The sequence below is a fragment of the Pinus tabuliformis genome, chromosome 2_2, assembly GCF_031772625.1.
Source record: "Pinus tabuliformis cultivar Carrire ecotype Pingquan chromosome 2_2, CPIR1, whole genome shotgun sequence".
NCBI classification, from domain to species: Eukaryota; Viridiplantae; Streptophyta; class Pinopsida; order Pinales; family Pinaceae; genus Pinus; species Pinus tabuliformis.
This window is the reverse complement of record NC_142300.1, coordinates 712345424-712358968: the sequence shown is the minus strand read 5'-3', so window position 1 is coordinate 712358968 and position 13545 is coordinate 712345424.

Below are 13545 nucleotides of genomic sequence, written 5' to 3'. Positions count from 1 at the left end.
GCAGGGTTTGGATCTGGGTTGGCCCTAGTATAGTGAATCTTCTTAGGAGCCAGAATTTTAAGTTTTTTAAACTATTTTTATGAATTTTTTTGAAATTTTACTTAAGATAATGACCTTAAGGGGCTCAATATTTAATTTAAGGTTTCCTAAAAGTTTTATGAGAGTGAGGATTGAAGTCCCCAATATGGTCGCCAAAAATGTTAGCACTCTGATAATTCTTTTGAAGTAAAAGGAAAGAAAAACCAAAGGTAACCACAAACTGCTTTTGGAGATCAGGGCCTAGCCTTCGTGATGCTCAGAGAGGGTTCTCCCTTTAAAATTTAACTTTGTTTTAGTTAAGATGATTTTAGTCTAGTTATGATTGTTCAAAGGGGTTTTTGATTTGTTTTAGAGATTGGGTGGTGGGATCTTCTTAGACAGATGGATAAAATGATGTCTTTAGACCATTGGGCTATGGAGTCAAACAATAAGGGAGAAAAACTGGATTAACTCACTAAAGGAAACGTTCTAAGGGCAAGATAACAAAGTGTTTTTTAGATCTTTGAGACAGAGGGGTGAAAGGGTTTCACTCGGGGTGAGAGAGAAGTTAAGGGTTCTCACACCCGAATAATGAATGAGGAATGAAGGGGTAATCAAAATCAAAGGGAAATTAAACCTGGATATTCAAGAAATAAATGTAATCAAAGAGAAATTAAGAATTCTTTAATTTATACATCAGTAGAAAACATTTAAATTCATAACTGTTAAGACAGAGTGTAATTAAACAAGTTCTGAAGTGTTATTCTAGTTATAACATTTAGATTGAGAAACACATTAAAGATTATGAATAACTTGAGAAAAATAACAATAACACATGAAAATACTTGTCTGAAATTTTCTCAACACATGAATCCTTCGAAATATCTGATCTTTATTTATCAATCCAACTTGCTGGATCAGCAAATGATACAATAACTTTCTGGGTCTTCTGATCAAAAATTTTATAGTAATGTCTAATAAAATCCCCCCTACATACTTCGAATTTTGAAGTACTTATACAAATGGAGTTTCAAAATATCTGAAACTGTATTCAGAACTAATTTAGGGAAAAAAAATATCTTTATGCAAGAAGATAGAGACAACTATTGAACTGTTTCATGTTGTCCCTTTTATTTTGGTTCTGTTGGCTTTGATCTTTCGCCCTTTAATCTGCTTTGTTGTTTGATTTTTCACGCTGGATGCTTCATTTACTTTAGCCTTTCATCTGATATACTTTGACTCTATTGATCTTTCATCATCCTTTTACCATGTTGTTTTCCTTTTATTGTACATTAACCTTTTTACTGCATATTTCTATAGTAAATCAGTTAATTTTTCCCATGTTTCAGCATCAGGTAATTGAATTTTTAGCATCTTTCTATATGTTTCATCTACCTTTGTGTATTTGGCAAAAGTAGGCTTATTGATAAACAAGTGTTTTACCTCATGCTGGAGGTAAAACAAGTTTTCAAATGTTTGGTAGAGTACTTTTCCTGCTGGCAATGCCTTCGTTGATGATGTATTTGCCTGATCTTTTGATACCTCTCTGATTTTCTTGTTGTAATCCTCCTATGTCATCATCTTATCATTTATCACTAAGGGATTGGGTAATCCCTTTTCTATCAAAATCTGGAACTTAGCCATAAATCTGTCAATAGCTAGTTGCATATTCTAACACTTATCCTCCAAGTTTTGCATCAAGTTCCTCTTGGAGAGGACCTTTTTGACCTCCAAAATTGTCTTTGTTATGTCCTCTATTTCTAATTCCTAGAGCTCATACTTATTCTTCGTGTTAAGGAATTGGATAATTCTGCTAGCCTCTTCTGGCATTTGTCCTAATTCTGCTTTTACTTTCTGGATGGCCTCTGTAGCCAATTTTATCAAATCTATTTACTCGAAAATCACTTGAATAGATGGCCAAATATCATTGACAGAGTCAATGGTATTGGCCCATAGTTGTTCCTTAGCCTGCCCAAGGTTTTCTTTCAGTGTTAAGTCCTTTTCCAGGGCTTTCAATATTTCACTCATCCTGGTAGCCTTTTTCACTTCTTCTTTGTGCATGATTTTGGCAAGCTTGTAATCAGTTTCCAAGATTTTCACTTTCTCTTTGAGCTTATTCATTTTTGTGGTTTATATGGACATTTCTTACATAGCTTTAACCAATTTTCCTGGTTCTTCACCTGATGTACCTGTTGCTGATGTAGATGTTGTAGAAGCCGATAGTGCTGTGGCCATTGGAGCTATGGGGGCTAATGAGGTTGCCAATGTGGAAGGAACAGTGGTCGTAACTACTGGAATGACATTTACCAAGGAAGAACCAAGATCAGTTTGTTTTAATTAGATTAAGTTGTCCAATTCCTTTTCTCTCTTCCTCAACTGATCATTGAGTTTAAGGACTAAGTCCATCAACTCTTGATGCTTTGTTTGGCTCTCCGAGAATTACTGTGTCTGGGGGTGCTATAGTTGAGGTATCTTCAACTGTTTCTTGAGGGTTGCAATGTCATCATTCTTCTTTTTTATTAATTGTTCAGTAGACTTGATGTCTTTGGGATCATGTACCAATTAAATTACCAAGTCTTACAAAGACTTGATTTTGGTGTCATTGGCCTATGAGGAGGCATTTTCCAACTGATACTAGGCTGAAATGTTATTCAGTGAATTCTGCAACTGATGTGAAGCCGTGGCCTTTCCTGTAAGGGTGGAGTAAATCATTTCTCCAATCTGCTTGTGAAATTCAATCTAGTCAATGGGATGAATATCCCTTGCCAATACTTCAAAGTCTATCTTCTTGAAATCTGCTAATGTTCTTGGTAGCTGTATAGTTTCCTTTATGAAGGACATTTACATCTTTCATTCCTTGATGTCAAAGGCTGACACCAACCTACTTTGATTAGGCGGTATAAGCTTAAAATATTGTGCATAGGATTCCGCCTTCAGTTTCTCATTTCTCATTTTAATATCCTTGAACCTATCCTTAATGTCCCTATCTGTATCAGCATGCTTATTGAATTGGGAGACTTCTACACTGAGCTGTCATTTTAAAATTTGAGCTTTTGATGTAGATGGCTCCTGTGTTTCTCCATATGGAGCTTTACCTTTGCTCATGTCTAACTCAATATCAGTTATTTATACTAAGCATTTTGTGTCTTCTGGTTCTGAAACAGGATTGAGCCTCGGCCTTTTGCTCTGGCTAGCTTCATACAGTACATTGGAAGTGTCCACACCTGAGCTGGAGCCTTCCTCTCTATTCCTTTTGGGATTCTTTTCCTCATTATGAGGAGTCTGCAAACAGGAGGGGTGCTCATGGTTCCTTCTTTCTCTGGTACCTACAGGAATGAGATTTCATCAATTTGTTTCTCTAAAGAAAACAAGCTATTTTCAACATCTACCTTTGTATTATCCATGTCTATGAGAGTCTTTTCCAACCACTCAAATTGGTTGGCATACCTCTCTATTTTTGGTATAGGGTGATGAATGTAAGGCCCCAATTTGAACTTTTGCCTTAGTTTGGTTATAAACCCTTGAGGGTCATACCTCCACATGAACTTGTTCTTAAACTTCATTTGTAGCAAAATTTGATCTTCTTCCTCTCCTCCCTCTCTAGTATTGCAAATGAAAGGGCCTAACTGGTTCTTGATCTTGAACTGAGTCCTTCTCTTGGATGAGATAAAATTGATATCATTAGAGTTCATTATCTGCCTATAATATTCCAGAGCAAATAACCTCATGGGGAAGTATTTGTGCAATTTGTACGGGGCAAGTTGGCAACCATAGATTCTTATTTCAGTGTGATTTTGGTAAAGGTACCAATCTCCCACCTTACTTTGTTTGGATAATTGGAGCACTCTTTTGATTTCTTGGCTTATTCTAGGTGGAGGGTTTCCTGTCAGCATGGTCATGACTGGATGGATAAAAGAGTCAATGAAGTCTATGTAGGTGTATGCTGATGAATACCTATGGAATAGTGGTGTCCAAAATATAACAGACCTGGGCTGGCCTTTAATGTCCAGCTTCTGGATGGTGAAGGGAAATATGTCTGACTGATCATACAAAAACATGTGGTCAAGTACATATGAGTACTTGAATATTCTCTCATTGTGCATTTTGGTAAATTGTTTATGCATCCTTTCAACTATGAACTAGGCATAATTGTACAAAGTAGTAGGAGGCTTTCCTGTGGTGAAAATGGACATGAAGGCTAGGATGAGCTCATCAATGTATTCATCTGTGGCATAGCCCAGAATACATGATATCATGGTTACCATTTGGTTGCCCCTTTCAGAGAAAACGGAAGAAACATATGGAGGGGCATCTGTGGGAATGTGTTTCTCCTCTACAATGAAAGTTTGGAATATTTGGGCCAGTCTAGATGGACTCAATTTGGTGTACTAGTCTAACAAATCCCCAATGGAGAGTGGGGTCAGGTTTGGACCTAGTTGGACTTGGAACATTTCATTGATTGACTCAGCTGTAAAGAAACAAGACTTTTTGGTCTGGGGACATTATATCTCTCTCACTGGGAATGTAACAAGCATGGCACAGATGAACAATCTCAGGAAAGACATGTACATGTGGAAACTAGCATTTGGGCAAATTGGACTCCCAAAGGCCAATGTCATCAGTATGGTTTAGATATCTGTCCATACTCCAACAATGAATTTTGAGCAGGAGTGTATAGGCACTTGTGTCTTTCATTTCAGAATCCTTGTCCGCGAAGGGAAGGAGGTCAAGGTCCAAATGGGGGGTTGTCACTGATCTGACATCGATGGCGACGGGGCAGCTATAATGCAGTTCTTGTGGATTTTAATTTGACTTATATAGGTTTATATTAGAGGTTTGAAGGTAATTTGGAAGCTTTCATAAGGGTTTGGGTATTTTAGTCAGGCACACACTTTAATTTTAAAGTAACTTCAATTAATTTTACTTAATTAAAACACTTTAAAGACTAAATGTTTTCAAATTGAAAGGGTGTTTGGTAATTTCTCTTCAAATACCTGGAATTTGGGTGAATTAACTTCAAATTCATGTTCCTGGCAACTATAGAAGTTTGAATGGGCTATGGTACGGACAGCGAGCTTGATTGGGGTCTCTACAACTTCTTCAATAGTGAAATTAATTTTAGCGTTTGAAGGTGTCACAATGATTTGCAGAGGTTTTACAAAGAAATTGATCTAAAAAGGCCGAATAGTGCTTCACAGCCTTTTCATTGAACAATGGTTATTTTTTGGCGGGTGAATTACGAATGAATAGTGAGCGGTTTTTCAAGTTGGGTGGGGAGGCAGTTTTCCAAGCCATCTCACTGCTTTATCGAGGAGGTGGTGTTTTGGCGAGGTCACCCGATCTACCATAATGCTTGACATGTAGCATATGGGGGACCGCGAAATACCACTTTATCGGGTAGGTAAAGGTTGGATATCGGGTGAACCCGATATGGTTGTGAATCATTCGATTCGGGTGCTAACGATCGTATGGCAGTCAGGGACAAATTAGCATGGATGAAATGGGCATAGGTTTTGGCAGGGCCCAATGCTTTAATTAATGGTGGTTTGTGATTATTTTGGATTTAAACATGAGATTAAATGATCGGATGAGGTTAATGGAGGGATTATCTTAAATTTACGTAGAATTGGTGAGTTAAGAGGGTTTTGTCCGGGGGGTAGGGTAGAAATATAGTCTATAGTTAAACTAAGGGTAGGGGTAATATATACGTAGATTTATTTATATACGAGGAAAAAGGGTACATCGGGAGCTATATTATTAAGTTAGAAATTAATATGAACTAGAATGAGCAGAATGAAAATAATACAAAGTATAATGTAATATTTGTGCTTTTCCTTTACATACACTTATACTTAGGAAAAAATCTTTTTGTGGGTATTTTGAGTGAAATGGAATTTAACATGGAGTTTTTTAATTTTCATAGGAAAATGGAGTTTAACCTTAGGAAAAGGGGTTTTATTAGGGTAATGAAGGGAAATTACTTTTATGAAGGGAATTCTAAGAATTGATGTCCATAAGTCATTAAGTTGAGGGTCCAGTCCCACCAAAAGTCAAAGAAATGCTCTGAGCCTTTATGACTTGAAGGATTTTTTAGTACTAGAACATACTTGTGGATGGGGAAATTAATAAGTATAGGGATGAAATGAAAGAGGGGGAGTCAATTAAATCAACTTGTAAACCTCTCTTTTTTCTTTCTTAATTGCTCATGCACATTGAAGCATATGATTAAGCATGATAAATGTGCTTTTGTCCAATCAACTTTATACTTCAGCAACCTTTCTTCTACTTACCCATTACTTACCCTAACATTTTACTTTTCTTCACATATTTTGGTGCATTTAGGCTAGCAAACCATTTTCTTTCCTTTTATTTTATAAAACAAACTATCCACTTCTAACCTTATATCTTCCAAGGGCTTAAATTAAGCTAATGAGCCTCTTTTATTTTCTCTACCTATCTAATGATCTACCAAGATTAATTTGTTTGGTCAGATTTTATTCTCTAACTACAAACATAAAATTCAAAGCATGAAATAGTCAATATTAAGCAGTTTGACTACCATGGGTTGTGGCATGTATAACAAGCTACACACAACCATTATTTGCAGAAAAATTAAAATAGTAGTGGCATTTTGACTTGCACACTTTCATGATTTGTTTTTTTGTTTGGGGTTCATATATTCTCATTTTTTATCTTTTCTTATTCATTTTGTCCTTTGATATTTCTTTTAGGACACACCCTCTTTACATTTTTTAATTTTTTATGGAAAACATTTGTAGAAAGCAAAAATATCTACAATATTACAAGGCTTAACCTTAGCCAATTCAAAATTATGAATCCTATCGCTATAGACTCTAAGAGACTCAAAGGCCAAGTGATATGAGAGAACCCTAACATGAACCTGTGGTGGAAATTGGCAAGACCCAAAAAGCTTTGCAACTTTGTTAGAGTGGTTGAGGCTTGCCTAACCCGAATGAATTGAATCTTGACTAGGTTCATATGCACACCCTACTCATCAATGATGTACCCCAGATATTGAACCTCGGTCATGCCAAAAGTGCATTTCTCCAAATTTCCACACAACTTGTGTTATCGTAGGGTTTGAAGGACTTGTCGAATATGGTCAAGTTCTCTTCCCAACTCTGGTTGAAGATCAAGTTGTCATCTAAATACACCACCACGAATGCATTGGTCAAGGGTCGCAATGTGTCATCCATCAATCTCATGAAGGTTGCAGGGGCATTCCTCAACCTGAAAGGAATTACCAACCATTCAAAAAGGCCCTCCTTGGATTTGAAGGTAGTCTTCCACACATCGAAGGGAACGATAGGCACCTAATGATATGCAAACTTCAAGTCAATCTTGCTGAAATATTTGTCCCCCTTCAGCTGGTCCAAAAAGTCATCAATCTGTGTGATTGGGTACCTATTCCAGAAAGTGATCTTGTTCAGTGCCTGATAGTCAATATAGAGTCTCCAGGACCCATCCTTCTACTATACCAATATAGTCGGGCTCTCACAAGGTGATGAGATTGGCCTGTTGTGACCTTTCTACAACAACTCCTGAATTTTCCTCTCGATCTCATCATTCTCCAAAACAGAGTTTCAAGAGATTTTTCCATTGGGTAGTGGCGTGCCTAAGGTTAGATCGATGGAGTGCTTGACCTCACAGTGCATAGGCACCACTGTAGGTGAGGCGAAAATGTCCCTATACTCCTCCACGACCTTGTCCATCTGTGGCTTCTATGTGGTGGAGTTTTGTCTCAAAGTCATGTCCACAACCTCCTTCTTGCCTTGAGGGCATATCGTAAGGAAAGAAAATTTCATGGTCTAGGAAATAATCTTATTGGATTTCTTTACAACGATCAAAGATATGGTAGTTGTCGGTGCTAGCTCTGGTATCCTGTACAACTTATTTCCCAAAGTAATAATCATAGAGCGAGGTCTAGACTCATACACAACATGTCGCTTCCACAAGTATGGTTGTCCTAATACATCACAAACTTCAAGAGGAGAAACATCAGACAATACTTCATTTGTGAAGGGATTGATGTTTTAGGGAAGGCAACACTACTAACTGACACAGAGATCTCGTCCTTGGTGAAGCCACCTAATGGTGTATGGATGTGGATGCGATGTCATCGGTAGGCCCAACTAATTCATTACCTCTACTAAAATGAGGTTCTTTTGGGTCCCGTTATCGATAATGAACTACAGAGGAGAACCCTTCACCCACATTCATGAGTGAAAGAGATGTTCCCCCTCCTCTGGATCTTCAGTCTCATTTTTCTAGATCTTGGTGGTGACCATAGTGGCACTAGGCTCCGCGTTAATGATTTGATTCCCTTTGTCATTCCCCTTATTTGGTTCTGACTCAGAGTCGAAACCTGCGTCTGATTCAGAAGCCTTTAGCTCTGCCACCAGTGATTGCTTGACCCGACACTCACTTGTGTTGTGAGTGGAGCTCTTATGGAACTCACACCATTTTCTTGTGTCCTTCTTTGGCTTCATGGTGTTGTTATTTGCTTGCAACTTCGGCGACTTGTCCTAGGTGACCCCTCCTTGAATTTAGCCTTTTCTCTCAGGTTTGGGGGTGCCTTTTCCTTGCTTTGGATTCATAGATCCAAAGTCTCACCTCTTCTGTTTAAACTTCTGCTCGACCTTAATAGCGTATCGGTATGTTGTGCAGAGCGAGTAGATTCCCAGGAACTCCATCTCATCCTGGATGTACTTTTGTAGATAGCTACGGTACTTGAGTAGCAAACGCCACTTAGAATCCTTGATACCCAACTTCATCCGAAGGGTATGGAAAACATTTGTAAACTCCAACAAATCTTAGTCCCTTCCCTGCCATAGCATGGTCCACTTTTTGTATTTATCTTCATAGCTCCTGACAAGGTAATATTGTTCCTTGATGGTGTCTCAGAAAGAATCCCAACTGGGTGTGGCTAAAAACAATGATGATTCACTCTCATCCTTTTGTTCACAGTAGGTTCCCACCAGTCCTTGACGTGTGGGGTGGCTTTGAGAAGTGGAAAACTAATCTTTTCCCATTTGGAAAAGCGATGAATAGAAAAATATCCTTCTAGCAGATTCAACCAGTCCTTGACGTGTGGGGTGGCTTTGAGAAGTGCAAAACTAATCTTTTCCCATTTGGAAAAGCGATGAATAGAAAAATATCCTTCTAGCAGATTCAACCATTTATCTACGACATCTATGTCGATCTATCCCTCAAATATGGGAATATAAAAGTTAACTTGTACCTTAAAAGTGGTGTGCCTCGAGAATGGCTACTAGATGAAGATGTGTCGCATATGGGTAGCTATCGAACAATGTGGGTAAAGTTATCCATCATCACGTTCCTCTGTTTCTTGAGGGCTTCCTCAAGCAATATTTTGAAAGGATCTCATGCCCCCTCACCTTTATTTTCTTTCACCATGGGAGGTCATTAGGGTTTGTGAGGTTGTTTTTGCAAAGGTTCAACCATATCGAGCCCTAAATCCTTATAACCTGACCTCATTAGGGACATGGAAAGAAAAACAGAGAACGGGCAAACTACTCTGATACCACTGATCCAAACTTAAACAGGAGCGCAACAAATTACAAATATAAACATAAATACAGAGATGCAACATAAATAACACTTCATTTCATTAATATTACAATATTGAAATATTCTTACAAATAGAATTGAAATAAACTACCTTGGGCGATGGTAGCTTATCTCTGAGAAGAGATGTGGCAGCTACATACCTCTGAACTATGTGTTACAATGAGGCTCCAAGGCCTATTTATTATTGAGAAACAATGGAAAACCTTAAACATCGAGAAACATAACCCTAGGAGCATTGTGAGCCCCGTTTGGGTAAATTGGTACATCAATTTCCTAGGGTCGGAACTTTGGCATATGATCTTCCTTTGGCTATCATAATACCTCGTTTTGAAGATATTGAAGAATAGGGAAAAATATAACAAGAGATCCCACTTGGAACATTTCCAGTCTCTCATTTTTCCCTAAAAACATCGTTTATGTCCTCAAAATGGCTTCTGAAGTTCAGAACCAGAAAAATTGCCAAAAGTAGTAAAATGTGCTATAATTAAGGAAAATAAATGATTAAAAGAGATAGTGTTTGGGACCCAAGTGGAATAGGAGGGTGGCCACCAATACCCACCTAGATCACACACCCTCCTAAACTCAACTATTACTTGTAGTGGTAGTTACAATGCCTAGTCTCTCTCTTTGAAATTTAAATACATTTTTGCCTAAATGCTTTGTGAAAATATTTGCAAGTTAATCTTTTGAACCACAAAAATTAAGTAATATGTGTCCATCATTGACAAACTAATGGATCAAATGAAAACATGTGTCAATGTGCTTGCTATTTTTGTGAAAGACATGATTTTTTGATAAATAAATTGTAAAATTGTTATCAAAATAAATCGATTCTCGCTACTTCCGAACATTTGAAAGATCTACCAATAGTCTTCTGAGCCACACTTCTTGACAAGCTAATGAAGTGACAACTACATATTATTCCTCTTATCAATTGAAATGATTGGTTGTTTCTTGAATTTCCATAAATCATATTGGTTCCGAGATAAAAAACATACCCTCAGGTGCTTTTGTGATCATCTAAAGTGCCTGCATAATCATTGTATATATAACCTTAAAGTTGATTATCTTCAGAATTTGTGTGGAGAAAACCATTGTCTAGGTTCCCTGCAATATATCTTAATATCCTCTTTGCAACCTTCCAATAAGAAATATTGGGTGACAGCATAAACGCAAATACAAAACTAGCTATAAACATGATATCGAGTCTAGCTGCAGTGAGAGATAATAGACTACCAACTAGAATTTTATACAATGTGGAATCAATTGGTGGTGCTACATCTTCTATTCGAAAATTGGTGCCTTCAGTAATTGGTGTATCAACAGTTTTGCAATTTGTCATTCCGAACTTTTCGATGATGTCAATGACATATTTTTTTTTACCAACAAAGATTCCATTCGCATATTGGTGAATTTCAATGCCTAAGAAGTATCTCATGGATCGTAGATCCGTAATATCAAACTATGTTTGCATATTGCTTGTATAAATAAGATCGTCAATTTAAAGGCATACAATGATAATTTTACCTTCATGACTTTTGGTATACAACATTGGCTCATGGCCACTTCTGAAAAAACCTCTTTTAATGAGATAGGTGTCGATGCGACTGTACGAAGCTCGGGGAGCTTGTTTCAATCCATACAACGATTTATTCAACTTGTCCATCTTATGCTCTTATCCTCGAACTTCAAAACCAAGAGGCTACTACACATAAATTCTTCTTGCAATATAGGATTTAAGAAAACAAATTTTACATCAAGTTGATAGAATGTCCATTTGTGGTGAGATGTTGTGAATGAAGTAGTTATGGCAGTGTCTAACCTTGCTATTGGAGAAATGGTGAATAAATATATAGTTAAATAGATTACACAAGAAGTATCGATAATAAATGACTAGATTGAAAAATCAACTAAACTAAACTAAACTCAAGAGAATCAAAATCGACTATGGCACCTAGCAGACAATGAAATAAATATCGTGACAACTAGAAAATAGTAAGATTAATATATCAACACCCCTTCCTAATATCAATTGTTACAAGTAGTGGCACTTACAATTCCCACTCTCTCTCTTTGAAATTCAAATATATTTATGCCCAAAGGCTTTGTGAAAATATCTACAAGTTGACTTTTTGAACCACAAAAAATAAGTAATATGTCTCCATCATTGACAAGCTCATAAATGAAATGAAAACATGTTTCAATGTGCTTGCTCTTTTTGTGAAAGACATTATTTTTTGATAAAGAAATTGTAGAACTGTTATCACAGTAAATCGGTGTTGGTTGCTTCTGAACATTTGAAAGATCTACCAATAGTCTTTTGAGCCACATTGCTTCACAAGCTACTAAAGTGGCGGTTACATATTCTGTCTCTACTAAAGATATTGCACTGTTTGGTTGTTTCTTGGATGGCCATGAAGTCATATTGGTTTCAAGATGAAAAACATACCTTGAAGTGCTTTGTGTTCATATAAGTGGCATGTATAATTACTATCTATATAACCTGAAAGTCAGTTATCTTCAGAATGTGTGTAGAGAAAACCATAGTCTAGGTTCCCTGCAATATATCTTAAGATCCTTTTTGCAACCCTCTAATGAGAAATCTTGGGTGACTACATAAACTTTGCGACAAAAATAGCTACAAACATCATATCAGGTCTAGTTGCAGTGAGATATAATAGACTACCACCTAGACTTTTATACAATGTGGAACCAACTGGTGGTGCTACATCTTGTATGCTCAACTTGGTGCCTTGAGAAATTGGTGTATCAGCTGGTTTGCAATTGGTCATTCTAAAATTTTAGATGATGTCAGTGGCATATTTTTCTTTATCAACAAAAAATCCATTAGCATATTGGTGAATTTCAATGCCTAAGAAGTGTTTCATGACCCCTAGATCACTCATATAAAACATTGTTTGCATTGTTTCTTTGAAGTATTTTAACATCATATTGCTTGTATAGAGAAGATTGTCAATGTAAACATATACAATGAGAAATTTACCTTCATGAATTTTGGAATACAAAGTTGTCTCATGGTTTCTTCTGCAAAAACCACTTTTGATGAGATAGGTTTCAATGCAACTGTACCAAGCTTAGGGAGCTTATTTCAATCCATATAAAGCTTTCTTCAACATGTACACATTATTCTCTTGTCCTCGAACTTAAAAACCAGGAGGTTGCTCCACATAAACTTCTTCCTACAATATACCATTTAAGAAAGCAGGTTTTACATCAAGTTGATAGAATTTCCATTTTTGTTGAGCTATTGTGGATAAAATATTTCTAACAGCGTGAAACCTTTCTACTAGAGCAAAAGTTTCACCATATTTCACACCAAACTGTTGTGAGAATCCTTTAGCAACCAATATGTTTCTCAATCTTTCCTTTCTCATCATGTTTGGTCTTATATACCCATTTTACACTAATTTTGGTTTCGTCTCTTAGTAGGTCACAATTTCTTGATTCATTGCATCAACCCAATGTTTTTCTTTAACTTCTTCTTCAAAATGGGTTAGTTGAAATGAAATAAAGGCAAATGTATTATGTTGATCAAACACATGCTCATTCTCATATATTTCTCTCATGCTTCTTGTTTTCTGATTGTCTTCTGAAGATGTTGAATCATTAGTGGATTCACTACTAGAAGAGGTGCCATTTTCAGAGTGGTATGACTCTTCTTGAATTTTCAATCTTGGTAGTTGTGGTGGATAAACAGGTTGATTTAAAGATTCATCAATATGATCAATCCAAGATTTATTTTAATGTTTTTTTTACATCTATGCTTAAGAAAAACTTTTTGGGAACTGGATTGTAAAGTCTCTAGGCCTTTGATTGTTCACTATAGCCTACGAAAATACATCTTTGAGTCCTGTCATCAATCTTCTTTCTTAGTTTCTCAGGAACATGTGTAAA